Source organism: Gorilla gorilla, chromosome 5, assembly GCF_029281585.2.
Source record: "Gorilla gorilla gorilla isolate KB3781 chromosome 5, NHGRI_mGorGor1-v2.1_pri, whole genome shotgun sequence".
Lineage (NCBI taxonomy): Eukaryota > Metazoa > Chordata > Mammalia > Primates > Hominidae > Gorilla > Gorilla gorilla.
In genome coordinates, this window is record NC_073229.2 from 158,393,288 (window position 1) to 158,413,941 (window position 20,654).

The 20,654-nt window shown below is 41.7% G+C and overlaps 1 protein-coding gene and 1 long non-coding RNA gene across 2 annotated transcripts in view; both read right to left on the minus strand.

Moving 5' to 3' along the window:
* Positions 1-20,654, minus strand: part of SGK1 (serum/glucocorticoid regulated kinase 1) — a 150,116-nt gene that overhangs the window by 42,824 nt on the left and 86,638 nt on the right. The window lies entirely within an intron of this gene.
* Positions 1,298-19,200, minus strand: LOC129534334 (uncharacterized). Its single transcript, XR_008680886.1, has 3 exons — positions 17,708-19,200; positions 6,287-6,378; positions 1,298-2,713 (listed from the first exon to the last, which is right to left on the minus strand). It is a non-coding gene; the product is annotated as an uncharacterized lncRNA (long non-coding RNA).

Genomic DNA, 20,654 nt, shown 5'->3' on the forward strand with positions numbered 1-20,654 from the left:
CCCGCTTCAACCTCCCAAAGTGCTGGGATTACAGGCGTGAGCCACCGCGCCCGGTGATTCCTGTTTTTAACTCACTCTTAAATTACAAAGAACAGGTCTACTCTCTCTTTTATGAAACAATATCTCAAATATGTGAAAGTAGCTATTACGTCTCACCTTAGCTTTCCATTTCCAAGTTAACCAGCCCTCTTCCCTTTCACTGCTCTCGAGGAGCTTATTTTAAGTCTTTTTACTGAGGTCACTCTGCCCCAGAAGACATCCTTTCCAGTAAGTGAACTAGTCCTCAGGGAGCTCCCAGGCCAGGGTTAGATAATAGTCACAAAACTAAGGAGTTGGTTTTGAGGGACAGCTTTCAGGGAGGACAGCCAGCATTATTTCCACATACAAGTAATTACAATGTTCCCAAGCACCTATAAATCTAATATACCATGAGAGTAAAGAATGCTTTATGACTTAGCCACTTTTAATATTTTTTAATGTCAAAAAGTTTTAATTGATTTTCTACAGTAACTATATACCTGTTTGGGAAAATTGCCATATGCGAGCTTTCTTTCTGCATTAAGCTCCAGTTACCTTGTTTCCTTGAGGCTTTCGTTTGAAGCAAATGCCATTCTTACAGATCTCATTTACTTGTGAATGATTATCACTATTTGTTCAATAAAATCTTCCCCACGTTGAAGCTGCTCCTGATGAAGTCAGGGTCTTCAAGAATTCTTGTTCTCTGTGTCATTATCATACAAGTATCACACCATTCTTTATGGTTCTCAAGAACCAAAGCATCCGTGGCAAATTACCCGGAGAGCTCATATAGTAAATTTTAAGCACAAGTTTATAGAAATCCTTGAACTATATATACTGCAACTGTTTACAGGCAATGCTCTATAACTCCTATAGCTTTAGGTACTTTGCAGAAGCGAGAAAATTTATTATCAGATAAAGTCTTCGCTGGGTATGGGGGTCACGCCTATAATCCCAGCACTTTGGGAGGTCGAGGCAGGCAGATCTCCTGAGGTCAGGAGTTTGAGACCAGCCTGGCCAACATGGTGAAACCCTGTCTCTCCTAAAAATACAAAATTAGCCGGGTGTGGTGGCGCACACCTGTAATCCTAGCTACTCTGAAGGCTGAGGCAGAAGAATCACTTGAACCTGGGAGACAGAGGTTGCAATGAGCTGAGATCATGCCATTGCATTCCAGCCTGGGTGACAAGAGCAAAACTCTGTCTCAAAATAAATAAATAAATAAATAAATAAATAAATAAATAATAAATAAATAAATAAATAAAATGTCCTCATGAAACACCTGTGGCTTAGCAGGAAGTTGGAAGCTAAAGAAGTGACCAGCGCCTGGAGTTTGGCTCCTGGCTGAATCCACATGGGCTCTTTGGTTCTTTCTTTCTTTCCCTGGAATAAGGATTCAAGAAGAATTCTCCAGTAGGATATATGCCATGGGAGTATGATTGAGGAGGGGCAAAAACGTGATGATATAATAAGAACAGCAAAATAACAGTATGCAATTTTAAAATATTTTATTATAGAAAGCTTAAAGCATACACAACAGTAAACTGTATAATAAACCTCTATGTACCTATCAACCAACTTTAACAATTATCAATATTTTGCTAATCTTATTTTTACCTATCTTGCCTTATTTTTTGGCTGTAATATTTTAAATCAAGTCTCAGACATCATAACAATTATCTATAAGTTATTAACATTTTTTTTTTTTGTAGAGACGGGGTTTCACTTGTTTGCCCAGGCTGGTTTCAAACTCCCAGCTTCAAGCAATCCTCCCACCTCAGCCTCCTAAAGTGCTAAGATTAGGTGTGAGCCACCACTCAAGGTTTATAATTTCTTCAGAATGTGTTTCTGACAACTTTTTTTTGCCTAACCACCATGCCATTATCACAACTAACAATTTCAACAATAATTATGTTTATTAAAATTAAGGCTCACGCCTGTAATCTCAGCACTTTGGGAGGCCGAGGCAGGTGGATCAACTGAGGTCAGGCGTTCGAGACCAGCCTAGCCAGCATGGTGAAACCCTGTCTCTACTAAATATACAAAAATTAGCTGGGTGTGGTAGCACATGCCTATAATCCCAACTACTCAGGAGGCTGAGGCAGGAGAATCCCTTGAACCTGGGAGGCGGATGTTGCAGTGAGCCACCGCACTCTAGCCTGGGTGACAGAGGGATATGCTGTCTCAAAAAAAAAAAAATTAATGAAAGTAAAGTTTAGTAATTTAATAAATGACAGCATGTACATTCTGAAAAACAGAATGAGTATGTGCAGTATTCTGCAGACAGAATAATTTGAATAAAATTTGAATTTAAAAGATACCATTTCAAACTGTAAGCCCCCTAAAAATCAGTGGACCTTGGCTTCACTTGTTTAAATCCTCATGGCTTCTGTTTTGGGTTGGGGGACATCTTTAAAAATTATTTTTCTAACAGAAGTCTTACTATTTTTCAACTTATTTTCTATGAGTCCTAGGAGGTAGAAAGAGATTTTTCTTGTCTGATAGACTTGAAAGTATTGGGTTAGGTAAGTGGAAGAAAGATCATATTTAGAAGGTAACCGTTGAATGTTTAATCACTATTGTTTTGACATCTAGAAGTATTGTCACAGGTTACAATTTAAACATCAGAAGATGGGGGTGTATCAGAATATCACATTTAGGGAGATGTCAGTTGTCCAGAAGTTTTGCAGAGAATCTGGAAAATAAACATGAGAGTAAGTTTTCTTTCTTTTTTTTTTTTTTTTTTGAGACAGCTTTGTTGCCCAGGCTGGAGTGCAGTGGCTGGCTGACTACAACCTCCGCCTCCTGGGTTCAAGCAATTCTCGTGCCTCAGCCTCCTGAGTAGCTGGGATTATAGGCACCTGCCACAATGCCTGGCTAATTTTTGTATTTTTAGTAGAGACAGGGTTTCACCATGTTGGCCAGGCTGGTCTCAAACACCTGACCTCAACAGATCTGCTCACCTCAGCCTCCTAAAGTGCTGGGATTACAGGCATGAGCCACAGCGCCTGGCCAAGTGTAAGTTATTAATAGTTCTACTGATGTCAGAAATAAGATATAGTCTTAATTCTATGAATTGTTTCCAGTTAATGGAAAGTTGAATTGTGGTGGAATTGCTAGGGAAAAAAAGTAGTTATGGTCATCTGTCTCCATTCTAGTTCATCCTTATTTAAAGAATATTACTCCGGGCAGTGAGCACATGCGCACGGTGGCTCATGCCTGTAATCCCAGCACTGTGGGAGGCCAAGGTGGGCGGATCACCTGAGGTCAGGAGTTCCAGACCAGCCTGGCCAAAATGGCAAAACCCCGTCTCTACTAAAAATATAAAAATTAGGCCAGGCGTGGTGGCTCACGCCTGTAATCCCAGCACTTTGGGAGGCTGAGGCAGGTGGATCACCTGAGGCTGGGAGTTTGAGACCAGCCTGACCAACATGGAGAAACTACGTCTCTACTAAAAATACAAAATTAGCCAGGCGTGGTGGCGCATGTCTGTAATCCCAGCCACTTGGGAGGATGAGGCAGGAGAATCGCTTGAACCCAGGAGGCGGAGGTTGCAGTGAGTTGAGATCGCACCACTGCATTCCAGCCTGGGTGACAGAGCAAGACTCCATCTCTAAAAACAAAAAAAGAACATTTCTTCAACAAATAAATATATTCACGTATGCATAAATTTTTTTAAAACTTTTTTTAATAAAAAAATGAGTTTTCTCAGGTTGAAATGTTAAAATCACCTCTGATGAAGATAGAGAAGAACTAAAATATAAAATATGGGTTTGTCTCTGATTCCTTTTTGGTTTATAATAATTTGCATATGGCTTTCCATGGATCACTTTAGCAGTTTGTGCTAAAGTCATTAGTTCTTCCTAAGATACAAAAGAAATTCTCAAAATGCTTGTTTCCTATTAGCCAGGGAAGTTGTTTTTCTCATATCTCAAGTTGCATGACCAAAAGTAGCAAAAATACTTTATCTCTAGGGAAGTGAAAGCTTGCTTCTCAAACTGCTTTAGTGAGGCTTTAGGAAATGGCCCCTGGCTGGTATCATAGGATATAATACCGTCTTGCAAATAGTAATTTTGAATTCAGTTCTTTGTATCTATGAGATAAAAGAGTCTTCTTCCATTGACTCTCTTAGATGGGCTTATCACATTCAACACTATTTACTGAACATTTGTTTTAAGAAACTACTACCCTAGTTGCTAACTCATTGCTCCCTAGACATCGTATTTGGATTGAGGAGCAGAACATAGACATCAACAAAACAGATCTGGAACCCGGTATCGTATACCTCTAAATGTGAAGTATGCGGTAGAGCTAATGTTTTGTCATAGTTTAAAGAAGGAAGCAATAATATGGGCAAAGTTGTTGAGCAAGGCTTCAGGGAGGAAGTAGAACCTGAACAGGCTTTTAAAAACACTGGCACCATTTGGATTGGCGAGGAGGCAGTAGAAGGGTGTCCTCTCTGGGTGGGACAGCACAAACAAAGGTGTGGGAACGAAACTCAACAAGCCACATTTGGGCAACACTTGGTTGAACAATTCCATGGGAGTGCAAGACTCATGGGCAAAATCATTGGAAGCCACATGGTGGAAGGCTTTAAATGTCAATGTGTCCTTCATGCCATGGAAATTCAGAAGGCTTGGCAGTTTGCAGTAAAGACCAGAGTTGAAGAATACAGGAGCTGAGGGGATCGGGGGCTGCTATAACAACAGGGAGTTGACAGAGCACGAACTCACATGGGAGCTCTGAAAGTGAAAAGGCAGGGATGGGTGTGGAGGGCAGCTAGAAGAATGCTTTGCAAGACTTGAAGAATGACTGAAAACTAGGGAAGATGGGGGAATCCAAAATATTTCATGGCTTTGGAATTTGGTGACCAGGCAGATGGTCATAGAGGGTCAAAGCTGTCCACGAGCTCCAGCAACAGGAGGAAGCACAGCATTCTGTGCTCAGACTAGTGTGGCAGGCCTGCAGAATGCGTGTGGGCCCTTGTTCCTGTGCTTGGCTGAGGGCTTCCTGAGAGCAGTTGCTCTATCTCTGACCCACCGGACCACTACTGCCTTTGGATCCTGGGTGGTGGGCTTCACTCACACAGTCGAATGGGTTTCTCATGCCTTTGTCCCTGGGCTACAGTCCTCCACTTCACACCACACCGGTCAGGATGGAATGTGGCCACATTATCTCACTACAGCAAACATGCCCATAGTTTGCAAATTTGGTACATCAACCGCCACGCTCATAAAGATGATGGTTTGGACCAGGATAGCAGGAGTCTGGTCAAGAGATTAATGCAGGGTCAGAGATCAGGAGTCTTATCATCTTGATCTCTGCAAGCTAATGATTTATCCTTCTTCAATTGCTTAACATTAATCACATTTATATAACATGAGGCCTAGGAACAATACTTGACCCCACAAGAGATTGTGATTCCAAACAACTAGTCAGATGTTCCTCCTTCTGTGGTTTTATTTCATTTGCATTCTTTTTGATTTCGATATTTTTCAGTTTGGCCTTTGTAATTGCAAATAGCTTAAGGCAATTCACCACCCAACCCACTTCACTTATTTATGTTTCCTGCCTGGCTCAGCAAGCACTTGAATTTAAACTCTGGTCTACACAAGGTCAAGATATTCAGGTCAAATGTCTATTAAATCAAATGTTTTCTATATTCTACACAACTAGTAGAGTTCAGAGGATCAGAGATTTGGGGACCTGAAGGGGGTCTTTTATTACCTCCCCCCTTGCATTATGGTTGAGACAATCGAGGTCCAGAGGGTAACGTAACTTGTGTTAGGGACCAATTAAGGGCTAGAGTCCATGTCTTGAGTTACATTTTAAGATGTCAATGGAGAATGGATACTGGTTTCTTAAAACTCAAATTTATCTTCAATCTTGAAATTTATTCAGTTATTCATTTAATAAATATTTGTGGATAACTTATTATACAATAGGCACAGTGCTAGGAGCCATGGGCATAGGTGTGAACAGACAGACAGATCTTGCCCTCATGGAACTTGTTTTCTTTTTTTTTTTTTTTTTTTTTTTGAGAGAGTCTGGCTCTGTTGCCCAGGCTGGAGTGCAGTGGTGTGATCTTGGCTCACTGCAACCTCCGCCTCCCCGGTTCAAGTGATTCTCCTGCCTCAGCCTCCCAAGGAACTGGGATTACAGGCACCCACCACCGCGCCTGGCTAATTTTTGTATTTTTAATAGAGACAGGGTTTCACCATATTGGCCAGGCTGGTCTCGAACTTCCAACCTGAAATGATCCACCCACCTTGGCCTCCCAAAGTGTGAGCCACTCTTACAGGTGTGAGCCACTGCACCCGGCCGGAACTTGTTTTCTGATGCTGGTAGTTGAGGTGGGTGCTATGGAGGCAATAAGTACGGACACATGAGTAAGGAGTGAGGCGATAAGTGGTAATTTTAGATTCTTTAAGGGAGTCCATCTTACCTAATTTTTTCAATAATATCACCAGAATCAATGATGGCACATCTGCATTTGTCAGTTAAAACACGTAACACATTTAGGTTACAATGGAACACAGCTTTTCAATGTACTAAAATGGCTGTTTTTTTGTTTTTGTTTTTGTGACAGAGTCTTGCTCTGTCACCCAGGCTGGAGTGCAGTGGCACGGTCTCAGCTCACTGCAGCCTTGGTCTCCCAGGTTCAAGCAATTCTTGTGCCTTAGCCTCCTGAGTAGCTGAGATTACAGGTGCGTGCCACCATGCCCAACTAATTTTCTTTTCTGTTCTGTTTTTTTTTTTTTTTTTATTTTGTTTTGCATTTTTAGTAGAGATGGGGTTTCATCATGTTGGCCAGGCTGGTCTTGAACACCTGACTTCAAGTGATCCACCCGCCTTGGCCTCCCAAAGTGCTGAGATTACAGGCATGAGCCACCATGCCTGGCCCTAAAATGGCTGTTTTGAGTTGACACAGAGCCAAGTCCGAACACCCGTTTCCACTTCGCCTATTTAAATTTCCCACCTGGCTCTGCAGGCATTGGAGTTTCGACCTGAGATTCTATGCCAGGCCAAGATATCTAGATTGTTTGCATTCTATATCAAAACATATAATTGGCCAGGCGCGGTATCTCACGCCTGTAATCCCAGCACTTTGGGAGGCTGAGGCGAGCAGATCACCTGAGGTTGGGAGTTCGAGACCAGCCTGACCAACATGGAGAAATCCTGTCTCAACTAAAAATACAAAAATAGCCGGGCATAGTGGCGCATGCCTGTAATCCCAGCTACTAGGGAGGCTGAGGCAGGAGAATCGCTTGAATGAGGGAGGCAGAGGTTGCGGTGAGCTGAAATTGCGTCATTGCACTCCAGCCTGGGCAACAAGATCGAAACTCTGTCTCAAAAAAAAAAAAAAGAAAAGAAAAACACATATAATTAAATTATTAAGTAAAAATTATTTGTGGCATGGTGTTTTGTAGATTTTGCCTGATCCAGAGAAAAGGTAATCAATGCATGTTTATTGACCACATCATTGATTTGTAGGAGTCAAATTATGTTAAAGTAGCCAAAGTTAATCTATCACAGAATCATAGTATGTTGTGGCTAGAAGATATTTAACAGATGACTTAGTTCAGCTCCCTTATTTAATAGATGGGAAAACAGACTCTGAGGGAGGCCAAGTGGCTTACAGAAGGCTACACAGATAGAAGTTATATATGTTATTTACAGTACATCTACTGTGGTTAAGAGAGGCCTCCTTGCATTTATTTTAGAGTGGAGTTGGTAGAAATAGTTAGATATAGCAGTTTAGAGCATGAGCTTTGGTGTCAGACAGACCTAGAGAAAATTTAAGTAAAACTTAAAATTTACTTGACTATGTATGTGCCCCTGGGATATTAGTTAATATCTTTTAGCTGTAGTCTCCTTATTGGAAAAATTGGCAAAGTTAGAGTTCAGTTTAGGGTTAGGGTTAGGGCCTCTAAGTTTTAATAATTGGTAAAGGTTATTATTATCCATTTTGTACCATCAAACATGTCAACAGGAGTATAATGACTTAGATGGAGTCATATACTCCTCTCGGGAGAGATATAATTTTTTGATAGAAACCTGGCCAACATGGCAAAACGCCATCTCTACTAAAAATACAAAAATCAGTCAGGCATGGTGGCCCACGCCTGTAGTTTCGGCTACTCTGGAGGCTGAGGCAGGAGAATCACTTGAACCCGGGAGGCAGAGGTTGCAGTGAGCCAAGATCATGCCACAGCACTCCAGCCTGATCAACAGAGTGAGACTCCGGCTCAAAAAAAAAAAATTTTTTTTTATTAAAAATAGTTTGCTCAGGCCAGGCGCAGTGGCTCATGCCTGTAATCCCAGCACTTTGGGAGGCCGAGGCAGGCAGATCATCTGAGGTCAAGAGTTTGAAACCAGCCTGGCCAACATAGTGAAACCCTGTCTTTACTAAAAACACAAATATTAGCTGGGCATGGTGGTGGGCTCGTGTAATCCCAGCTACTCGGGAGGCTGAGATGGGAGAACTGCTTGAACCTGGGAGGTGGAGGTTGCAGTGAGCCAAGACTGTGCCACTGCTCTCCAGCCTGGGTGACAGAGTGAGACTCCGCCTCAAAAAAAGAAAAAGAAAAAGTTTGCTTTATCAATTGAATAATCTATATGCAAATAATTATGGAAAAAGTAAAAAGACTTCTTTCCTGGGGTTGTACTCACTGAGCCCTCACCCTGGAATGTTCTTTGCCCAGCCTTCCACACAGTTCTCACCTCCTTCAGGTATCTGCTCAGCTGGCACCTTCTCAGTGAAGCCTTGCTTGTCATTTTGTTTAAATGGAAACTTTGTTCCCATTTCCTGCTTTATTTTTCTCCATGACACTTACCTCCTAATAAGTAATTTTCTTATTTGCTTTGTTTATGATCTCTTGTAAATTTCACGAGTCCTAAACGGACACTTGGCACATATAATTTTTTTTTTTTCTTGAGAGGGAGTCTCAGTCTCTCGCCTAGGCTGGAGTGCAGAGGCACGATCTGTGCTCACTGCAGCCTCTGACTCTTGGGTTCAAGCAGTTCTCGTACCTCGGCCTCCTGAGTAGCTGGGATTACAGGTGTGGGCCACCACACCTGGCTAATTTTTGTGTTTTTTGTAGAGACAGGGTTTCACCATGTTGGCCAGGTTGGTCTCAATCTCCTGGCCTCAAGTGATCCACCCAGCTTGGCCTCCCAAAGTGCTAGGATTACAGGTGTGAGCTACCACGCCCAGCTGGCATTCAAAAAATTTTTGTTACTTATCCCTAAATAATAAAAAATGTGAATCATAAATCCCACTCTACTTGAGCTACTAGAATTAAAGGAGATAATTATTCTGCCAAAATGTTGTGTTTTAACACATGTATCTTCATTTCTTCTAGTGCTTTAATCCTCCTGAATTCCTGGTGTTGGGGCAATAACATGCCATGGTGGGGTTACCTCAGAGTAGGGGGTGCCTCTTTAAATGCCTGGAGGTGAATGAAAGAAGCTATTCCCAACCTAGCAGCCAGGCTGTAACTTCTGACATTGCATTTCAATGCCATTTTTTTCTTTGCATAGAGATGTAGAAACCTGTTTAGGCTGTGGTCCACTACCAAATGTACTCATTAGAAAAAGTTTCTTTTTTTTTTTTGAGACGGAGTTTCACTCTTGTTGCCCAGGCTGGAGTGCAATGACGCAATCTCAGCTCACTGCAACCTCTGCCTCCCAGGTTCAAGCGATTCTCCTGCCTCAGCCTCCCAAGTAGCTGGGATTACAGGCGCCCACCACCACGCCCGGCTAATTTTTGTATTTTTAGTAGAGATGGGGTTTCCTCATGTTGGCCAGGCTAGTCTCAAACTCCTGACCTCAGGTGATCCACCCACCTCATCCTCGCAAAGTGCTGGGATTACAGGTGTGAGCCACCGCACCTGGCTTTAGAAAAAATTTCTAATGACTGGCTGTTTTCATCTTTCAGATTATTGTCTATGACTATAACATAGTATGGGGCTGGGAAAAAATAATCTTCAAAACTCTTTTCAAATATTTAAGTTCTATTCAATACAATATTTGGATTTGTTCAAAAACTATGACCAGGTTTTCTTGCCCTCATCAAAAACATATTTCTTTCCAGTAGTTTCAATCATAGCTACCCATTATAATTAGGAACTTAAAAAATGAAATAACAGTGCTAAGTTCCTATCCAAAGGGAGTAGGGAGACTGGGTTATCAATGTATTTTCAAGCTCCCCAGGAATCTCTAATTTGCTTAAACCAACTTCTGCCAAATGAAAGTAATACAAATTGAGCAGTGTTTATCCACTGGGTACAGGCAAGAACCCAAATATAGCTATTTTAGGGTCATTGTGCTGTATAAGGATAATGTAAGAGCCGGGCGCAGTGGCTCACGCCTGTAATCCCAGCACTTTGGGAGGCCGAGGTGGGCGGATCACCTGAGGTTGGGAGTTCGAGACCAGCCTGACTAACATGGAGAAACCTCATCTCTACTAAAAATACAAAATTAGCCAGGCGTGGTGGTGCGTGCCTGTAATCCCAGCTTCTCAGGGGGCTGAGGAAGGAGAATCGCTTGAACCCGGGAGGCGGAGGTGGCGGTGAGCCGAGATTGTGCCATTGCACTCAAGCCTGGGCAACAAGAGCAAAACTCTGTCTCAAAAAAAAAAAAAGGGGGGGGATAATATAAGAAATGATTCTTAGGCTTAGGTTAAACAATGAACAAACATCCACTCCTAGGCTGTATGGGGAAAAGAGAAATGTTGTAAATATCTCTCATTGCAAATGACACTATATTCCTTAGTGTTTTTCTCCTTGGACTTACCTCCAAAAAGGTACTTGACATGAGAGGAAAAAATAAAAATCAGGACTTGGATTTTATGCGAGGTTCTAGGAAAAATGTTCCTACTCTTTCCTATACAGGAACTAAGTCAAATTCAAGGCCAATGGGATTATAATTTGCTTTATGCTGTAAGTTGTAATGTTTAACTTTGTTTTAGCAAAAAAGTCTGATATTCAATCTTCCATTAACACTTTAGCCATAGAATCTAGACTGCTACGTGTAATTGTTAACAAACACATGGTTTCTTTTCTTTGTTATGAATGGAACTAGACATCTCCATTAACACATTTGCTGTTTTTCTCATGCAGTAGGCTAACCGTACAGTATTTAATGGTCTACAGGTTTAAATATTTCTTATATGCCTTGGCTTGCACAGAAAGTGCTTCTGCTAAACCAGTTAATAATCTGGCCATCCCAAGAGTCCAGAATGTTGAGTTAATTTTTTACGGAGGTTCCCAGATGTGTTGGAAGACTCACTCTTAGCAGACCTTGCCAATATTTTTTTTAAGATTACATTTGGCTTTTCTTGTATTTGATATGAAACACATGTTAAAAACAATACCTGACAAATATGAAATGCATTTTTCTGCATAAGCAAAAACACCATGAATACAGCTTTTACAAAGTTTTGGATGGCAGAGATACAGGGTTTTCACTGCAAAACTGGGTTAGCATTTAGGCAAGTTAATCATACATCTCGACAATGATTCTTTATCCAACATCTCTTTGGTATTCAGTGGGCAGGTCATTAGGGCTATGAAGAAATAAGTGGGAGAATGTCCAGGGAATGAAAAACATCTATATAACATGTGGAGAAGTGGATAGATTTAGTAAGTATTCAACTTTAAGAGGTGCAGGTTCTGATCCCAGCCAGACCACTTGAGTTCTTAACTTCTGGGAAGCTAAGAAAAATAATATGAGTCTTTGAGTGTTTCAAGAAGATCCTGTACTAGTTGCTTCCCTTTGCAGGTATTTTCCACAGCATTTCCATGTGTTTTCTCTAGGTGCTCTGGCAGGGCATCATATACAGCTTTATTTTTGCCTTTTCTTTCAGTCTATATTTTCTATTCTATTTATTTTTACAGGGCAATGGGAAATACTGCAATATACTGCAAGTGTCCTTTCTCTTTACGTGAACTGAATTTGTATTTTATTGTTTCTTTTTCCAGGTCTAGCCTTAGAAATTTTATAATATGGCCAGGCGTGGTGTCTCACGCCTGTAATCCCAGCACTTTGGCAGGTCGAGGCAGGTGGATCACCAGGTCAGGAGATTGAGACTATCCTGGCTAACATGGTGAAACCCCATCTCTATAAAAACACAAAAAATTAGCCAGGCGTGGTCGCACATGCCTATAATCGCAGCCACTCGGGGGCTGAGGCAGGAGAATCGCTCGAACCTGGGAAGTGGAGGTTGCAGTGAGCCAAGACGGTGACACTACATTCCAGCCTGGAGACTCCATCTCAAAAAAAAAAAAAAAGAAAGAAAGAAAGAAGGAAAGAAAGAAATCTTATAATATTTACAAAATGTAATTGTGGGCCGATGCGGTGGCTCATGGCTGGTAATCCCAGCACTTTGGGAGGCCGAGGCAGGTGGATCACTTGAGGTCAGGAGTGCGAGACCAGCCTGGCCAACATGGTGAAACGCTGTCTCTACTAAAGATACAGAAAATGAGCCTGGTGTGGTGGTGCATGCCTGTGATCCCAGCTACTCAGAAGGCTGAGACAGGAGAATCACTGGAACCAGGGAGGCAAAGGCTGCAGTGAGCTGAGATCGGACAACTGCACTCCAGCCTGGGTGACAGAGCGAGACTCCATCTCAAAAAAAAAAAAAAAAAAAAAAAGAAAAGAAATATAATTGTGGATCCAGACTCTGGCCAAGGATCAAACAGACATTTAAGATATTTGAGGGCAGGAGGGTACCACTGAGGAAGAATGATGCTACCATTAGCTGTCTCTAAAAAGAGGAAGTAAATGCCACTGCAATCTGCTATTGAGGTTTCCCTAGATCTGGAATACCAAGCATTTCAATTCACACTAAAGTTCAGAATAATAATTACTAATAATATTTTTAATGGAGTATTTACAATGGGCCAGGCAGATTTATTGTGTCATTATCTCAGCTGATCCTCAGAAGGACTGAGTGCTCTCAGTAGTCCCATTTCTGTGGGGAAGGGGAGTCATGGACAAGTTAGCCTTTAAAATCTTATCCAGTCTTTTATTCCTGCTTGCCAAGAGTAAAAGAAAAAAATAAATAAGTAAAAAGAAAGTGGGCCAGGCATGGTGACCTGTAATCCCAGTACTTTGGGAGGCTGAGGTGGGAGGATGGCTTGAGCCCAGAAGTTTGAGACCAGGCTGGGCAACATGGCAAAACTCCATCTCTACCAAAAAAACAAAAACAAAAAAACAAAACAAAAAAACACCCAAATTAGCTGTGCACAGTGGCACATGCCTGTAGTCCCAATTACTTGGGAGGCTGAAGTGGGAGGATCAATCACCTAAACCCGGGGAGGCTGAGGCTGCAGTGAACCAAAATCCTGCCACTTGCCACTGCACTCTAGTCTGGGTGACAGAGAGAGACCCTGTCTCAAAAAGAAAGAAAGGAAAGAAGGAAGGAAGGAAGAAGAAAAAAGAGAACAATCTTATCAAGGAAGGTGATATCAACAAAATGGTGCAATAGGAAGCTCCAAGCTCCTATACCCCAACCAAAACATCAGAAAGTAAGCATAAACTGTTAAACCAAATCTGTTAAAATCTGGAAAACAGTCAAAAGTTTATAGCAACCAAGCAAATGCTGAATCCTGCCCCCCTCATCCAAAAAGGTGTTTTTTTTTCTTTTAAAGATTTTTATTTTGTTTTTGTTTTTGTTTTTGTTTTAAATAGAGACAGGGCCGAGTGCAGTGGCGCATGCTATAATCCTAACACTTTGGGAGGCCAAGGCTGTGGATTGCCTGGAGTTTGAGACCAGTCTGGGCAACATGGTGAAACCTTGTCTCTACAAAAAAAGTACAAATAGTTAGCTAGGTGTGGTGGTACGCACCTGTAGTCCCAGCTACCTGGGAAGCTGAGGTGGGAGGATCGCCTAAGCCTCGGAAGTTGAGGCTGCAGTGAGCCATGATTGTGCCACTGCACTCAAGCCTGGGTGACAGAGTGAGACCCTGTCTCAAAAAATAAAAAATAAAAATAAAAATAAATAAATAAAAAATAAGAGATGAGGTCTTGTTATGTTGTCCAGCCTAGACTCCAGCTCCTGGGCTCAAGTGATCCTCCCACTTCAGCCTCCTGAGTAGCTGGGACTGCAGGCTCATGCCACCATGCTTGGCTAATTTGTTTTTATTTTTTGTAGAGATGGGGTCTTGCTATGTTGCCCAGGCTGGCCTTGAACTCCTGGCCTCAAGCCATCCTCACACTTTGGCCTCCCAGAATGCTGGGATTACAGGTGGGAGCCACCTCACTCAGCCCCTAAGAAGACATTTTAAAATAAGTAGGAAAGCGTTGTGGTGTTTTCACTTGCTCTTTCCCCACCTCCTGCCCAGCTTAGTGGTAGTCTTAGGAGTTAGCCTCCATGGCTGGTCCCTGGTCCCTGGCTCTGGCACATATGTCTTTATTTATTTATTTTTTTGAGATGGAGTCTCACTCACTCTGTCACCCAGGCTGGAGTACAGTGGCACAATCTCGACTCACTGCAACCTCCGCCTCCCAGGTTCAAGTGATTCTCCTGCCTCAGCCTCCTGAGTAGCTGGGATTACAGGCGTCCACTACCATGCCTGGCTAATTTTTGTATTTTTAGTAGAGATAGGGTTTCACCATCTTGGCCAGGCTAGTCTTGAACTCCTGACCTCAGGTGATCCACCCGCTTGGCCTCCCAAAGTGCTGGGATTACAGTCGTGGGCCACCGTGCCTGGCTGTGGCATGTATGTCTTTTCTAAACTATCTGGAGCTATCTGAAGGACTAATGCAAGGTGCCTGTCACTCACTCAGGACAGAAAAGTGGAGAGCATTGCTGGAAAAGCTTTTAAGGCAGATATACAAACTGAAGCTGGCTGAGACAAAAGATTACACCTAAAGCCAAGAAGGAAAAGCATGTTGTCCTAAAGTGCTTTACATTTACTTGCTCACTTTATGCTCACAACATCCCTATGAGGAAGGTATAATTGTCACCATCCCTATTTTACAGTTGAGGAAACTGAAATAACTGGGAAAAGTAAATGCAGTTAGCTTTTAATCACTTCATCACATTGACTCAAAATATGCACGTACTAAAAGCAAAATGAACCAGGTAACAACTAAAACACATATAGTAAATGAGTAATAAATCTTATTTGAAAATTATACTTTAAATATATTTCTTTTAACTCTAGTATTTATTACTGCCTTAGTAACCTCTTTGAAATAGAAGACTAAATGGAATTCATTTTTTTTTTTTTTTTTTTTTTTTTTGGAGACGGAGAGTCTTGGTCTGTCACCCAGGCTAGAATGCAGTGGCACGATCTCAGCTCACTGCAACCTCCACCTCCCGGGCTCAAGCAATTCTCCCTGCTTCAGCCTCCCGAGTAGCTGGGATTACAGGTGCCTGCCAGCATGCCCAGCTAATTTTTGTATTTTTGTAGAGATGGGTTTTCACCATGTTGGCCAGGCTGGTCTCGAACTCCTGACCTCAGGTGATCCACCCGCCTCGGCCTCCCAAAGTGCTGGGATTACTGGCATAAGCCACTGCACCTGACCGGAATTCATTCTTGATAGCATCAATATTTGCTTTCTTCCCAGATAGTACATAGTACTGTTTTTATTATGAATTTTTTTTGTGGGAAAATAGAGATGATAAAATTGGAAACCTTTCCACAAAGCTATGGTTAATATTAGTTAGAAGTAAATTTTCATTTCTAGAACATAACATTGAAAAAAGGTAAGAGGGGCATAGAGAAGGCAAAAGAATATACTTCTTGAATAAACAAGTATTTCTAATGCTTATTATTTATAACTTAGATATCCCCAGACTGTAAACTGTAGAAGAAGGGACTGTGTCCTGAGTTATTCAGAAGCCAATTTTTTGTGCCTTAGCATAATAGTATAGGAATATTGGCCATAGTAGTCGATCAGTGGAGACTTGTTAAGTGAGTGAATGATAGACATGCTTTTTACTTGTATATCAAGTTATTACTGGGCTCTGCACAAAGGCAGAAGTGGATCCTATGTAAACAGATACGGGTGTTTGCTTATGATACCTTATTTTTAATGTACCCCAAGATCCCCCATGGAGAATTTCAAATGCTGTTTATAAAAGGAAAGAAAATTCAGGTCTTGTAGTTGTTCTTTTTTTTTTTTTTTTTTTTTTTGAGACGGAGTCTCCCTCTTTCACCCAGGTGGGACTGCAGTGGCGCGATCTCGGTTCACTGCAAGCTCCGCCTTCGGGGTTCACGCCATTCTCCTGCTTCAGCCTCCCGAGTAGCTGGGACTACTGGCGCCCGCCACTGCGCCAAGTTAATGTTTTGTATTTTTAGTAGAGACGGGGTTTCACCGTGGTCTCGATCTCCTGACCTCGTGATCCGCCCGCCTTGGCCTCCCAAAGTGCTGGGATTACAGGCGTGAGCCACCGCTCCCAGCGGGGGTCTTGTAGTTGTTCTTGCTACAAATTACTGGGCCTGCAGAAGAGAGATACTAGGGAGGAGATTTACAGCAAGGCTTTGTCGCACATATATTGTTCTTGTTCGTCATCTTGACTTGGTCTGTAAACGTCCCTTTCCCTTCCCGTTAAACTTAACAAGAATAAGCCTGTATCCTGGATTAAGTGGCAAAGGTATTTGAAATAAAAATAAAGAATTTTAAGAAATTAAAAAAGAATAAGCCTGTAGCACCCAGATGCATAAAGGAAAATGGATCTAAACAGTTTATTACTTAAACAGCTGCTAAAGTCATCTCATCCTTGTTCCATTTACTCCATAACCACACAAACGTGACAATTCCATTTAGATTGGTCACATGTGCTTAGTGTCTTAAAGGAAATGAATGAATATATTTTCTGAACACTCATGGAAGTGATCCATTTTTATACAAAATCAATTTTTGAGGGGAAAGGTAATTCCTGATTATCAAAGAAGTGGCCAGGGAAGAAAAGATCTGCCCCCGTGCTTCATTAACCACCACCACCAGCAGTTTCAGGTGGGTTCTTTCAGAAAATGCGCATGCATATACATGAATATATCTGCGGTGAGTTCCTCTTTGTTTGTGTGTGTGCCCAGGTGCTCACGTGTACATCTCTGGTCTTTATTTTCTGTAGAGAATAGCCAGAATGAGGCCCCAGGGTCAGGAATGGAAAAATCAGGTAAAAAGAAAAGAAAACATCTTTTTTTTTCCTTAAAAAGAAAACATCTTGTTTAGAATTTTTGGAATTTCTTTCTAAGCTTAATCTTTCTTTTATTAACACTTTGTTCTCAACTTAAAGCCACTAAAAAGCCTATATGCAAAAAATGAAATAAATCAGCTCAAGGTATAAGAATTTGATATACAGCTGGGTGGTAATTAACAGGACTTGACCTTACAATAATTAGATGCTGAGAAAGACTGGAGCACAGCAGCTCAGAACACAGCAGTTTATGTAACTCTCCTGGAGAAGAATTAGGCTTTACCCCTTGATGCTATGAAAAATCAGCCTCAAAGATTATTGAGGCAGATCAAAATTTAGAGCCGCACACAGCACCTCACACCTGTAATTCCAGCATTTTGGGAGGCTGAGGCAGTAGGATTACGTGAGCCCAAGAGTTTGAGACCAATCTGGGCAACATAGTCAGACCCCATTGTGTTAGTCAGCTTTCATACTGCTATAAAGAACAGCCTGAGACTGGGTAATTTATAAAGGAAAGAGTTTTAATGGACTCACAGTTCATCACGGCTGGGGAGGCCTCAGGAAATTCACAATCACGTCAGGAGGCGAAGGGGAAGCAAGATGCCTTCCTCACAAGGCGGCCGGAAGAAGTGCCGAGAAAGGGGGAAGAGCCTCTTACATAACCATCAGCTGTGGTGAGAATTCACTCACTATCATCAAAAGAGCAGAGGGAAAACCGCCCCCCCATGATTCAATTACCTCCACCTGGTCTCTCCTTGCCATGTGGGGATTATGGGGATTACAATTCAGGAGGAGATTAGGCTTTCTGTTCAGGTGGGAACAAAAAGCCTAATCGTATCATCCATCTCTACAAATAAAATAAATTAGGCTGAGAGCAGTGGCTCATGCCTGTAATCCCAGCACTTTGGGAGGCCGAGGCAGGCAAATCACTTGAAGTCAGGAGTTCCAGACCAGCCTGGCCAACATGGTGAAACCCTGTCTCTACTAAAAATACAAAAATTAGCTGGGCGTGGTGGCACGTGCCTGTAATTCCAGCTACTCGGGAGGCTAAGGCAGGAGAATCACTTGAACCTGGGAGGCAGAGGCTGTAGTGAGCCAAGATCACACCACTGCACTCCAGCCTGGGGAACAGAGAAAGACTCTGACTCAAAAAAATGAAATGAAATGAAATAAATTAGCCAGGAGTAGTGGTACACGCCTGCGGTCCTAGCTACTCAAGAGGTTAAGGTGGAAGGATTGCTTGAGCTGGGGAGGTTAAGGCTGCAGTAAACTGTGATTGCATTACTGCATGCCAGTCTCCGTGACAGAGTGAGAATCTGTATTAAAAAAAATAAACCAAAACCCCAAAAGATAACTTGGGACTGTGTAGTGGCTTATTACTACATTCCTCAATGATCCAAGCTACTCATTGAAAACCTAAAGTGGAAAATGCTTTGTCCACATATATTAAATAATACATATATTTCTTTCTCCACCCTGTAAAAAGAGAGTTAGCAATAATGCTATTTGGTTAGAATATGCATGTGTGAAAATAAAATGATATTCATAATAATTACACAGAACTAATTTTTTAAATGGCAATATTCAATGCTAGCAAGGGTTCGGTAATGCTGGTATTCTCATAGGTTGCTCACTGTATTTTAATTTTTAAAACATTTTCTGAAAGCTATCACAAAATATTTTAGGAGCTTTAAATGCTCAATATTTTTATCCCATTTGTCTCACTTTAGGTAATTTATCTGAAATAAATAATTCATAAATCTATATGCACAAAGCCATCTTGACACTATTTATAGTTGCAAAACACTGGTACTTAATGCAGAAATGGTTGAGTAAAGTATGGTATATCCGCTATTTACATGGTATCTATAAAATGTTTTTAATAGTATGGAAGGCTGGGTGTGGTGGCTCACACCTGTAATCCCAGCACTTTGGGAGGCCAAGGCAGGTAGATCACCTGAGGTCAGGAGTTGAAGACCAGCCTGGCCAACATGGTGAAACCCTGTCTCTACTAAAACTACAAAAATTAGCCAGGCGTGGTGGCAGAAGCCTGTAATCCAGCTACCCAGGAGGTTGAGGCAGGAGAATTGCTTTAACCTGGGAGGTGGAGGTTGCAGTGAGCCAAGATTTTGCCACTGCACTCCAGCCTGGGTGACAGAGTGAGACTTCATCTCAAAAATATATATATATATACTATGGAGAAACATTACCTATATTAAGTTAAATAAAAGAAATCACGATAGAGCTGGGCACAGTGGCTCACGCCTATAATCCCAGCACTTTGGGAGGCTGAGGCAGGTGGAGCACGAGGTCGAGAGTTCGGACCAGCCTGGCCAAGATGGTGAAACCCCATCTCTAGTAAATTACAAAAATTAGCCAGGCATGGTGGTAAGTGCCTGTAATCCCAGCTATTCGGGAGGCTGAGGCAGGAGAATCACTTGAACCTGGGAGGCAGAGGTTGCAGTGAGCAAGGATCTCACCACTGTACTCTAGCCTGGGCGATAGAGCAAGACTCTGTCTCAAAAAAAGAAAGAAGAGAAAGAAAGAAAGAAAGAAAGGGAGAAAGAAGAAAGAAAGAAAGAGAGAAAGAAGAAAGAAAGAGAAAGAGAGAGAGAAAGAAAGAGAGAGAGAAAGAGAAAGAAAGAAAAAGAAAGAAAGAAAAAGAAAGAAAGAAAGAAAAAGAAAGAAAGAAAGAAAGAAAGAAAGAAAAGAAAGAAAGAAAGAAAGGAAGGAAGGAAGGAGGGAGGGAAGGAAGGAAAGAAATAAATAAATCACAATAAAAATTGTATTTCAGGCTGGGTGCGGTGGCTGACACCTGTAATCCCAGCACTTTGGGAGGCCGAGGTGGGCAGATCAATTGAGTCCAGGAGTTTGAGACCAGCCTGGCCAACATGGCGAAAACTCGTCTCTGCTAAAAATACAAAAATTAGCTGGGTGTGGTTGTGGGGGCCGGTAATCCCAGCTACCTGGGAGAATGAGGCAGGGAAAATTACTTGAACCCGGGAGGCAGAGGTTGCAGTGAGCCGAGATTGCACCACTGCACTCCAGCCTGGGCGACAGAGTGACACTCCACCTCAAAAAAAAAAAAAAATGTATTTCAGCTGTGTATAGAACAGATAAGTCAATGTAGGAAACAATGTTTATTGTGTTCATGTAGTGGGAGTACGGATGCTCTTGTTTTCTATTTCTTCAATTTTTAATAATATTTTAATATTAATTCATAATTTAAAATTTATCTAGCATCTATATCTCTAAGTTTATCTATCTACATACTTTATGTTTTCATTTTTTTAACCCTCTATCTCTATACTTTAGTATAAAAAGAATAGCTTTGTGAATGTTTAGGAAATGGAGTAGAGAGATGAGTTTCATGATTAGAAAACGTTGTATTATTATTAAAAAAGATGTGCATTTGAGGCCGCTTTCTCATACTTCTTTCAGTGTAAAACTATTGATGAACTTGAATGCATTTGTATCCCAC